This window comes from Lethenteron reissneri, unplaced genomic scaffold (genome assembly GCF_015708825.2).
Source record: "Lethenteron reissneri isolate LAM-NWPU_2019-01 unplaced genomic scaffold, ASM1570882v1 scaffold_259, whole genome shotgun sequence".
Classification (NCBI taxonomy): Eukaryota; Metazoa; Chordata; class Hyperoartia; order Petromyzontiformes; family Petromyzontidae; genus Lethenteron; species Lethenteron reissneri.
The window spans coordinates 1-13,036 of record NW_026891781.1 but is presented as its reverse complement, the minus strand read 5'-3'; the positions used below and the strand labels follow the sequence as shown (position 1 = coordinate 13,036).

General features: G+C 52.9%; 1 pseudogene; it reads right to left on the bottom strand.

Moving 5' to 3' along the window:
• Positions 1 to 3,521: 3,521 nt before the first annotated feature.
• Positions 3,522 to 11,020, bottom strand: LOC133339766 (protein Wnt-5b-like; annotated as a pseudogene).
• Between the last annotated feature and the right edge of the window lie 2,016 nt (positions 11,021 to 13,036).

The window sequence follows — 13,036 nt, the reverse complement described above, 5'->3', positions numbered from 1 at the left end:
CTTTGTCCGACTGATCCTCAACCCATTCACTTCAATCTTTTGCACCCAGATCTTAAAATCATCTTTCACTACTCTCCCTCTGAATATCTCTCATTAGTGTGTCCAGCACCAGGATGAACAGGAAAGAGGCTCGGTGCAACCTCGCTTCACTCCCGTTGTGACTTGAAAGGTCTTCGACACCCCACTGCTGCTTCCCACGTGCATTTTCCCTCCTTCATACACACCTGGATCAGCTGGACATATACCTCCAGGAATACCTCTTCTCATACACCACCAGATGAGCTCTCTAGCCACCCTGTCGTACGCTTTCTCTAGATCACTAAACACCACATGCAAGTCCCGTTTCTTCTCTCTGAACTTCTCCATCAATGCTCTCAGAGCAAAGATTGCATCCATTGTTGACCTTCCCTGTCTGAATCCAAACTGACTCTCGTCAATATCCACCGCTTCCTCAGTCTCCTTTCTATCATCCTTTCCCAGTACCTAAACCCCAGTATCTATACCCAGCATCTATACCCAGCATCTATACCCAGTACTTATACCCAGTATCTATAACTCAGTATCTATAACTCAGTACCTAACCCCCAGTATCTATACCCAGTATCTATATCCAGCATCTATTCCCAGTACCTATACCCAGCATCTATACCCAGCATCTATACCCAGTACCTATACCCAGTGTCTATAACTCAGTATCTATAACTCAGTACCTAAACCCCAGTACCTATACCCAGTACCTATACCCAGTATCTATACCCAGTATCTATACCCAGTACCTAAACCCAGTACCTATACCCAGTATCTATAACTCAGTATCTTAACCCCAGTATCTATACCCAGTACCTATACCCCATTACTTATACCCAGTACCTAAACCCCAGTACCTATACCCAGTACATATACCCCATTGCCTGTACCCAGTACCTATACCCATTACCTGTACCCAGTACCTGTACCCAGTACCTATACCCAGTACCTATACCCCATTGCCTGTACCCAGTACCTATACCCCATTACCTGTAGCCAGTACCTATACCCATTACCTGTACCCTTTACCTATACCCAGTACCTATACCCCATTACCTTTACCCAGTATAAAGGGAGTCGGATATGCGACCTTATACTCCACGGGGGGTTTGTATTTTCATTTCCAGGTAGGCGGAGTGCCCTCAATTAGCCCCCGGCCGTGACAAAACCTCACGTGGACCAATCACAAGGCGGCGACACGACGGAGAACTTCACGTGGTGGCCGAGGGGCGAGTTTGGCACGCGAACAAAAAACAATTGCCGAATCGACGCCTTTTTACTTAAAAACCAAAGTTTCAAGTTGAGATTTTCTTTGCTTAGCCAGCTGGTGAGACAACTCCAGAGACCAGGATGAGCATCATGCCTGCAGTGACCTGGGGCCGTGAGTCTGCGAGTAGGGGGCGATGATCGCCGCCGCCGCCGCCGCCGCTGCTGCTGCTGTGTATTATTATCAAGTTACACGACGCTGGGTTTAAGTGCGTGCCTATACAGGTCACCATACGTCGATGGTGATTAACTGTGAGCAGCCAATAGCACGTATTGCGATTGTTGGACTCAAAGACGGCAGGATGTACATACATCATACACAATGCACATTATGTGTGGGTTAAATGTGAATAACCCAACCAATAATAGATATCCGTAGTAATTTATATGAATACATTTAACACCCCCCACCCAGCTCTTCGCACTTGCTTGGCTCACAAGTGACGTCATCACACCCCCTGTCTATTTAAGACCAAAACAGGAGGAGGATTTCTCCACAACTCTGGCTGTCGCCTGATGATGCTGCCCGTTGTTGTCATTACCAGCGAAACGTCACGGCACTCAAATGGTAAATGCTGTAGTGGGTTTACTCTCCAACACACACCGGTGTGCCGAGCTGGTAACTAATTGGCATGTTTTGTTTACATGGCACACCTTACTGATTGGCTGTGTGGGGTGGTGGGGGGTTCACCGACACATTTATATTTACGCGATCGAACCCAAAAAAGAACCTCTCATGGATAATATTGGTCGTGAAAGCCTGCTACTACGTGTTAAACTTTATAATCCCCAATTTAGTAACTTGCGGCGTCACTTGTCGAATTGGGACCCTGGGTAGTAGGTGCAACATACTCGGCCATGATGATTTCTGCCAAACGCACGAATCAGGCCTCACAATTCCTAATGCCGTATCGAGCGATGTGAAGTGAACGCACGGGGAGAGAGTCGTGTTCTCTGAAACTAGGCCGCTTTATTTCGCAAGCTTCACCTGTTTCAGGGTTACTCGAGTAGTGTGGATTTTTATACACAGGAGGTCGTGGGTTCGATCCCGACCCTGACGCCTGCTGCATAGTTGTAGTTTGCACGTCTCTCTCCCCGTGGTCACGTAGGTTTGTTCTCCCGGTCCTCCGGTTTTTTCTCCACGTTTAGAACCAACATCACGCGTTTAGAGTATTTGGCTGCGATGCATTCCCACGTGATGATGATGATGAGCCATTTCGTTGAGCTCTCGTTTGTGTTGACCAGGTCGCTTCTGAAGAAGAGCTACACAGCTCAGTGGAGCCTGACCTGGTACAATGAAATACAAATTATAAGTTTTTATACACAGTAGCGGTTGCACGGCGGGTACGAGAGACCATCCATGCAAACAACAAGACGTCCAAAACGGGGGTGACTGTGGGTGAGTCTGTGTGCCTGAGGGGGTGACTGTGGGTACGTTTGCCTGAGAGGGTGACTGCGTGCGTGCGTGCGTCCGTGCGTAGGAGTCCAATATTCACAATGTGTGTGTGCCAAGTTGATGTTTTATACAGGATACGTCATAATAATAATGAAGATGATAATGATGAAGATAATGTTCAGCGCTTTGGGATGAATGGCTTCCGCACACCCGAGTCGGTCATAGGGGTCGTTTGTCCGCGTTTCACCACTTCTGGTCAGTGCGGTATTGGCGAGTTGAAGTCGGTCAATTCGCCTTGACCCGGGCATCAATCTCAGGTTGCTGGATTCATAGCACGGTGTGCCAACCACTGTGCCACCGCTCCACGCCGCCATCCCTCGGCAGGATATGAATGTATTTAAACAAGAGGCATTCAATAAGTTGTGAGAACAGGTCGTGACTTGACGCACGTACATACCCCACGGTTAACTGTGTACAGCATGGTAACGCAATCGCGCACGTCACCGTTGTGTTTGGGACATAAATAGAGGGGGTCTTGTAAATGAAGCTTACAAATACCGTGCTTCTCATTCTCCATATTGTTGACTGCCCCTTGTACAGAGTAAGGGGTGGCAAAGTATTTTTTTATTTTTGCTATTTACATATTTATTTGATTTTACCATGTAAGGCCCACTCAGCTGTTTATCCCTTTTTCAGAAGCGACCTGGCCACAAATGATAGCTCAACGAAGTGACCTATCAGGTGGGAATTTATAAAAGCCAAATCCTCTGTACTCGTGATGTTCATTCTCAACGTGGAGGGAAAAAACCCGAGGACACGGATCAAAATCCACGTGGCCATTGGTGGAGAGACGCGCAAACTGCAAATATACAGCAGCAGGTGTCAGGGTCGGGATCGAACACACGACCTCCTGCACACCAGGCGATGGAGATAACATCTCGCCACCGTGGCGCCCAAGGCGCTGCCCTGCAATTGCCTGCTCAGACCACTGCTGGTGGAAGGGTCTCTCCGCTAGTGGGAGCTCCAGAGAAACGCCTCTCAAGGGTCCTGCTCCCACGCTACCGCAGCGGCCAGACGATTTGAAAGAGGTGGGGGAGTTACCCACACTGTACCCCACCGCCTACTGCTGGCTGGGGTGGGCGAGGAAGGGATTTAAGAAACTTGTCGTACACAGTATATACCGTCTCCTACATACTGTTAGTTAGCATGCATACAATTACATATAGACACATTGTGTATTTGAAACGGCTGTTGCCATGCAGGAATTTTATACTTTCCAAGATTAAATTCGGCTCGATAAGTTAAGAATGTGAGCGACAAAAAATGTTTGTACAACGATCCCTTCCATATTGCAAACCGCAGCTCACCGATAGCTCAATCACAACGTGCCCACGACGGATCCCGATTGAGCCCCGTGACGATGGTTTTCCCGTTTGTTCTTGAAAAGACAAAAACACTTTTAAGCGTCCAGGAGTGTCTCCCTGCTCGAGCAGACGAGCAAGATGGTGGGGCCCGTCACATCAATTGGTGGCCCTGAGCCAGTGGACTAAATTCAACATTTCCATGCCAGGAGGAGGTGGGGGGGGGGGGGCATCAGTCTCTCCACGGGACTACCCGTTTGTTGACTTCCCACAAAGCGGTACTCATTTTAATAAGCCTGGAAGGATGATGATGATGATGTTGGGCTTCTGACGACCCCCGACCTCGGTGTTTGACCTCGCGAGTAAGTCGCTCTCCACCCGCCGCAGCGCCGCGCAAGTCCAACCGCGTTTCACAGTCTGACGGACGAAAAAAAATATCGACAGCGGGTGACGCCTCTCCCTCGTACACAGCGGCGACTGGAAAAACGTCGACCGACCGCTTGCAGCCGACCGGCTCGGCGCTCTCCCCCATGGGCGACGTCGCCAACAGCAGCTCGCGACAGAACGGCCGTCTACCATCTGCCGACGGTCGCCAGAGCGAAGCTGTCGCGAGTGTCCCCGGGCACCTGGCGGAAGTGGCGGCGGCGTCGCAAACGCCTCGCCGCAAGTGAACGCCGTTCGCGCTGCCTCACAGCGGGCAATGTGTTCGTCGCAACCGGGTTCCTCGATTGCGCACCGAATATCTGCCGGTGGGTCGCCGGTAGACCGGAGCAGTAGGTGGGTAGCCACGGCCGTAGCAAGAGAGATATATAGATACTGGATGTGGTGTGCCGGGTGGGGAAATATTTTATGGGTCGCTAATCCCCGGACAGATCCGGGCTGAAGTTAAGCCCCCAATGGCCGTTTCAAGTGTTTGGAATGGAGGCCCTCTCCGGAGCAGAGAGAGAGAGGGGCGGGGAGGGGGGCGCCAGCTCATGACTGAACGACTCACAGTTGGAGAAGGCATTTCACAACGTGGTGCCTTCAGAACGCCGGGGGGCAGCCGGAGGTAGCCGACGGCTGGTGTTGGTTGATATCCTGGCCCCTTCAGATGTTGGCTTTTGGCGACACCAAAAAAGGCAAGGCAGTAGCTGCTGCCAGTTTATAGACCAATCAACTTTCTCAGTCGAGTTGCAACAACAACAAAAAACAGTGCCACAAATAATAGCGACGATAATTACAATAATAATAATACAGGCGACGGTAACCTGAGCCTTTCTGTTGTTGCGATAACACCGGGGGCTTCAATTTCTTGCTGAATATCTTCCGGGTCACTAGTAGACTGGAGTAGCAGGTGGCACGTGACTGGTAGCCGATGGATGTGGTGTGCCGGGTGTAGAAATCTTGTCCGAGTCGCTGCTAGCCCGGAGCTGCAGGTGGCACGTGACTGGTAGCCGATGGATGTGGTGTGCCGGGTGTAGAAATCTTGTCCGAGTCGCTGCTAGCCCGGAGCTGCAGGTGGCACGTGACTGGTAGCCGATGGATGTGGTGTACCAGGTGTAGAAATCTTGTCCGAGTCGCTGCTAGCCCGGAGCTGCAGGTGGCACGTGACTGGTAGCCAATGGATGTGGTGTACCGGGTGTAGAAATCTTGTCCGAGTCGCTGCTAGCCCGGAGCTGCAGGTGGCACGTGACTGGTAGCCAATGGATGTGGTGTACCGGGTGTAGAAATCTTGTCCGAGTCGCTGCTAGCCCGGAGCTGCAGGTGGCACGTGACTGGTAGCCGATGGATGTGGTGTACCGGGTGTAGAAATCTTGTCCGAGTCGCTGCTAGCCCGGAGCTGCAGGTGGCACGCGACGAGTAGCAGCCAGTCCGCAGCTGAAGCCACGCGCCGGGCTCGTGGCTGACGCCGAGTGGGGGTTTGCGTGCGGGCCGGCTGCATTATTGACGTCCGGCCCGTCGAGAGAGAAGGCGTTGGGGTTCTGGCGACGTGGAGACGCCGGGGCGGGAGGGCGCTGGGGCCACGGCGTCGCTCGGCCAAACCGGGGCGGCCGTAGGGGCCGTGGGGCCGTGGGGGCCGTGGGAGCCGTGGGGGCCGTGCCGGCTACTTGCAGACGAATCGGTCGACGATCTCTGTGCACATCCTGCACTTGACGTAGCAGCACCAGTGGAACTTGCAGTGGCATCGCTCTACCACCGTGGCTGGGGAGGAGGGGAATGCAGCGGGCGTGAGGCGAAACGTCAGACATCGTGCCGGGCGAACGTGTGGTACCGACCCCCGAACGCACGCCGGAGAGATAATTTGTTGTTGTTGTTGTCATTATATGTCCCCAATTTTTATCCCAATTCATGCGATCACCGTTACGTCACCAGATGAAGAATCCGTATGGGAGCGAGATAAGTTTAAGCTTCTGCAGCTAGCCGAGTGGCTTGGCTGAATCGTAGTGGCTGTGTCAGGGTCAATGAGCCGGCACCTTTTGGATCATGGGCTCGAAGTCGAGTTTCAGCCGCACCATATTTGAACAAAAAATTAACTTTCCCTTATTCCAGAAATTTGCTTACACTCAAATGCGACAGAGACAGCGAAGGGAAAATGCAAGGATTTTGTCACCTTTGTAGTGGTCGTATCCTCTGCCACAGCACATGAGCTCGCAACCGTCGGTGCCCTCGGACGTGCGGTTGCACTGGCGCGCCACCGTGCCGGCGATGCCGCGCGTCTCGTCGTACGTGCAGTAGTCGGGGCTCGCGTCCAAGTAGACGAGGTCGTCCTGCGTGGGGGCGTGAAGCGCCCGTTCACGGGCTCCAGCTGCGGAGACGACCGCCCGCCGCCGCCGCCGCCACCGGCGCCACCAGCGGCACCAGCGCCACCGCTCCCTTTGCGGCTCACCAGCCTCATGGCAGCACCTCCGTCGTACTTTTCCTGCAGGCGCCACCACGGTCGTCGTCGTCGTTATCGTCGTCATCATCATCGTCGTCATAGCGCGTGACAGGTGAGGAGGAGCCGAGTGGTTATTGAGTTCATCTGGGGCCCCCCGAGCTGCTTGGGACCCTGGCGTGTGTTTGCTCGGTTTGCTTGGGCCTAGCGCCACCACTAGGCTATGGTTGCAGGGGCCCTCCCGGCGAATGCGTCCCGGTGGCGATCGGCTCCATCACAGACATGACAGTGGCCCATTGTTTTCTATTGGAAGTTGCGTGCCCAGTGTGTAGAGCGAGGCCTACTGCAGGCTGTGCACCAGCGGTGTTCAGCGACGTCATCTCCCTGGGATTATTCCTTTGACACAGGTTGATGCACTGCTAGCTGCAGCGTTCAGAATCAGAATCAGAAACGGTTTTAATCGCCATGTAAGTTTGCACAAACAAGGAATTCACTATGGCGGGACGGTGCATACATTGAACAAGTAGGAATCTTAACTTATATAAAAGGTATACACTCTAACTATACTAACGTTACAAAGTATAAGTAATACCAAAGGGCTAAAATCTTTAAAATTATGAATAAGTAGACCTTATAAAATGCGAATGTAAAATGTTAATTAGCCGTATTAAACAATCTTAAAATACAAAAATACAAATAAGATTACACGTTGTAAGTATGGAAAGGTGTAATTATGTAGATAAAATGTTATAGTAAGTGTAACAGTCATTTTAAGTGTAAAAGTCATTTTAAGCCCTTGGCCTTGTTGAGGAGGCCAACAGCAGATGGGAAAAAACTGTTTTTATGACGTGAGGTTTTGGTCTTGATGGACCGCAGCCTTCTGCCGGAGGGGAGTAGCTGGAACAGAGAGTATCCAGGGTGCGAGGAATCGTCCGCAATCTTCCTCGCTCGCTTCAGGGTCCTCAAAGTGTGCAGGTCCTCAAGGGTTGGTAGATTACAGCCAATCACCTTCTCAGCAGTGCGGATGATACGCTGCAGTCTGCTCTTGTCTTTGGCAGTTGCAGCAGCGTACCAGACGGTGATGGAGGAGGTGAGGATGGACTGAATGATAGCTGTATAGAAGCACACCATCATTGTCTTTGGTTCCGAATGGCAATTTCTCACAACCAAGGCAAGATGCCTCGTAAAATTCTGGTGATAAGTGTCACGTGCAGCTGATGTATCATCATTGCTCATGATGTCTCGTTCGTTAGCTACATCCAAAATGCATTCATTAAAGAATTAAAGTGCAGTTCACAAGGGGCATTAATAACTTTCATCCGGGTAATGAGTAGCACGGCATCTCTATAGATTCGTGAATTGCTCACTATCTCTATAGATTTGTATCTGTCCTATAGATAATTATCCAAGTGTAGTGTAATAGCGCCGGCTGGTGGACAGCAGCGGCAACTGTGGTGGACAGACAGCGCACACGCCGGTGAGGGCGTGCACGGGGTGTGGGCAGGGCGGAGGAACTGGGGCAAGGGTCACGGAGGATCACATTCGGAGGCCCCTGGAACCTGCTAGCGAGTTCGAGAAGGGAGGCGCGGTCAGGGCGGAGCCAGGCCGCGCTGGGGAGCATAAAAGGAGCCGAAAGCAGGGGGGGGGGGGCTCGTGGCTGCCGGTTCTAGGAGTGGACTCGTCTCGTTGTCGCTCTCATCTCGTCGCCGTCGTCGCTGCCATCTTCGCTAGATGTTGCGCTCGAAGGAGAGTAGTTGGCTATCTCAGTCAGTGCCGTCAGTGTTTGACGGCTAGGGTTGTGTACAGGCGAGGTTGAGCTACAGTGGAGAGTGTGTGGACGAGACAGTGAAGTTGTTAATGAAGAAAGTCCCTCCTAGAAACTTTGTCTCTGAATCGTTGACACTACACAAGCAAAAATAAACTGTGGAAAATTTGCACGATATTGGGAAAAAATATCTTGTCAGACGAAGGAAGCGCATGAGGAAACTCATGGCTGTGAACCGAACCGACGGTGGATTGCTCCATCCTCGCCACCCACGACCAATCGCCCATTGTGCACCCGGCAATGTGGCCACTGGTCCAACTGCAGTCCCAAACCCAGAGAGGATGGGTCTCAGTCAGCTCGGGTTTGATTCTATTATAAACACACGTCCACACGGTCCGCGTAAAATCGCATGAAGTGACGAGGTTGGCGCGACAGACACCGTGGCGCATGGAATGAACCGAGGCCCCGTGGCCTCACTTCGCCTCTCACCCTCTGCAGTGTCACCGCCTGCACGCTCCACCCCCTCTGGGCAGCTGCGCTCACCTTGAGGCGGTCCCGACTCGACGGAAGTCGGCGAGCTGCAGCCAGCAGGTCTTGAGCGAGCAGGAGCCCGACACGCCGTGGCACTTGCACGCGACGTCCGCTAGGCTGTACACCGCCTGCAGTGCCACGCCGTGATCACCACAGCCGTCACCACCAACATCATCATCACCACCACCACCATCATCATTACCATCATCACCACCAACATCATCATCACCACCACCACCAAGATCATTATCACCACCACCGCCATCATCACCACTATCAGCACCAACATCACCATAATTACCACGAACACCACCATCACCACCACCATTGCTATCCCCAACACCATTATCACTACCACTACCAACATCACCACCATCATCACCATCACCACCCCCATCATCACTACCGCCATCATCACCACCACCATCATCATCACCACCACCATCATCACCACCTTAATTACCACCATCACCACCAACAGCATCACCATCCCACCACAATTACCACCACCATCTTCACCACCACAATTACCACCACCATCTTCACCACCATAATTATCACCACCATCTTCACCACCATAATTACCACCATCATCATCACTACCATCACCACCGCCAGCCCCGTTTTTCGCAGTCCTGATCCAGTGGTGGAAATTCCGCATTCCCCGTTGAGTTGTTAAGAATTGTCGCCTCTACTGGCAGCAAATGTGAGCTCGTTTACATGCAACACGGGCTAAACAAATGTGTGCATATGAGTCGATACATTCGATGCATCGTTAAACCCCCACCTAAAAGAGCCGGGGATCTGCGTGTCGGCAGCGAGCCGTGCCGCGGTTTGCGTGGCAGGGCGGGGGGGGGGCATTGTCCCATTGCACCTCCCCAGCCCCACAACTCGTCACAGCCCTCGCGACCCCCCAGTCAACGTGGCACATTGGGCTAACGCTGAGCTAACGACGTTGGGCCGACGTTTCTAACCACGTGCCAGCGTTGGCCCAACGTTTGCATGTTACTGGGGTTTGGGAGCCGCGGAGCAGTTGCACCGCCTGCGCACCTCAACAGCCACGTCACTCATAATCCTGCCACTCACCCACCCACTCACCCACCCACACACTCACCTACCTACACACTCACCCACCCACTCACTCACCTACCTACACCCACCCATTCAGCCACTCATTCATCCAGCCACCAACCCATTCAACCACCCACCCATTCAACCACACACTCACCTACCTACACACTCACCCACCCACTCACCCACCCACACGCTCACCCACCCACACACTCACCCACTCACCCACTCACACACTCACCCACCCACACTCACCCACCCACCTACACACTCACCCACTCACCCACACGCCCACCCACCCACTCACCCACCCACACACTCACCCACCCACACACTCACCCACCTACTCACCCACCCACTCACCCACCCACGCACCCATTCACTCACCCACCCACACACTCACCCACTCACCCACCTACTCACCCGCCGGCCGGCTTCGTTGTTGTGCAGATTCATGACGGCGCGCGCGTACTCTGGAGACGATCGTCCGCCACCACCGCCGCCACCGGCTCCTCCTCCACCTCCTCCCCGCTCGCGTTCGCGCGCGTCCACGAACTCCCTGGCGAAGCGGTAGCCGTACTCGGCGTTGTCGCCGCAGCCGCCCCACAGCCAGTCGCGGGGCAGCGCCGCGGGTCGCGCCGCGCGGCTGCAGCCGCACGTGGCCAGGTCGCCCTCGCGGCACGCGCGCGACACCGCGTGCGCAACGCCCGCCGACGACACCGCGAACGCGAAGGCGGCCTCGCGCGAACCTGCACCGCCACCACATCAACAACAACAACAACAGCCGGTGACGGCGCCAAGGCGCCTGTGCCAGGCTAGGTGCACTTTGAGGATGTCGGCGTGGAAGTGCGGAAGGCTCTCGCTGCCGGCAGGTCACAGGACAGACCCAGCGGGTGCCACGGGTTGACGGAGATGACTGGCAGATGCACCACCTGTGCTCCCTACTGTGCCAACTTGCTGCGTCCAATACCACCACCACCACCAAAGAACACCCCTACAGACGTTAACAGACCGGTGGGGGCCCAAGTGGGCATGGTGGGTGACCAGCACCACGCCTGGTAGCCTTTGTCTCCACAGCTGATGTTTTACACACCAGGTACTCATTTGAGGCTGAGTCGACCTAGGGGAGGCCCGGAACCGGTTGAGATGATCGTCACCGGTGATGGCTGTGAGCGAAAATCGAAGTCGTGCCGCTGGGTTCGTAGCAAAGTCCGCTCACTACCACTACACTACCACTACACTACCACTATACTCACTAACTACCACTAACTACCACTATACTACCGCTAACTACCGCTAACTACCACTACACTGCCGCTAACTACCACTACACTACCGCTAACTACCGCTAACTACCACTACACTATCGCTAACTACCACTACACTACCGCTAACTACCACTACACTACCACTACACTACCACTAACTACCACTACACTACCACTACACTACCACTAACTACCACTAACTACCACTACACACTACCACTAACTACCACTACACACTACCACTAACTACCACTACACTACCACTACACTACCACTACACACTACCACTAACTACCACTACACTACCACTACACTACCGCTAACTACCACTACACTACCGCTAACTACCACTACACTACCACTACACTACCACTACACTACCGCTAACTACCACTAATTACCACTAACTACCACTACACTACCGCTAACTACCGCTAACTACCACTACACTACCACTACACTACCGCTAACTACCACTGCACTACCACTACACTACACTATCACTACACTACCGCTAACTACCGCTAACTACCATTAACTACCACTAACTACCACTAACTACCGCCCTACGCACGCACGTGCCAAGCACACATCACGAAGCGAGCCTCTTACACACCAAAAAAAGAGAGAGTTGTAATTGTTTATCGAAGTCAGGTAACCCAAGAGGTTAACACAAATGCAGATTATCCGATACATGCCCTCGCAAACGGCGTGCCTTGGAAATTGTTACCATGTCGCGCAGCACGTGGGAATGGTTTGGCGAGGGCGGGCAGGGAGGGGGTGATCGCTGGCTCCTGCTTCCGAAAGAGGTCCTGCATGTCCCCAGCCAGTGCCGGATTATCCCAGGAGCAAAAGTAGCTGCATATGTAGCTACGGGCCCCGCACTTTCAGGCTATTAATTCCGGTTCAGTGATTCTGCACTTGCTCTATTACTATAGCACTATACTGCCTTCGACTTTCATGAACGACTGGGTGTTTAAGGTTAGCAATTTGTATTATTATCTGGCTCAATAGCAAATGAAAAAAAAAACACAATTACTTTACTATGCAAGTAAAAAAAATTTGTGTTTGAATATTTAAGTGCTTTTTTTTTTAGGGCCCCTCTTTAACATCTGCTGCAGGTACGTTGTGTTTACGTGACAGGCCTTACTAATTGGCCGTTTTCGGGTGGTGGCAGGTTTAACGACACACTCATATTGACGCCATCTAACCCCCCCGCCCCCCGAAAAAAGACCCCCTCCATTACGGTTCCTTAGACCTCCGCTGCGAAAATTTCCCGCAGAGGGGGAAACGGCGGTGATCATGGGACGCAGGACTACAGAAGTTTCATACCGGGACATCCAAATTGTCATTGTACCCATTGGGTATATGCATGTGATGTGTGTGTGTTCTGTAATTCCCGCTCGCGGCCAACACCGGTGACGATTATCTGAACCGGTCATCGGTCTCCCCTCGGTCGATCTAACCTTCAATGGGTACCTGGTGCGATTGTAAACA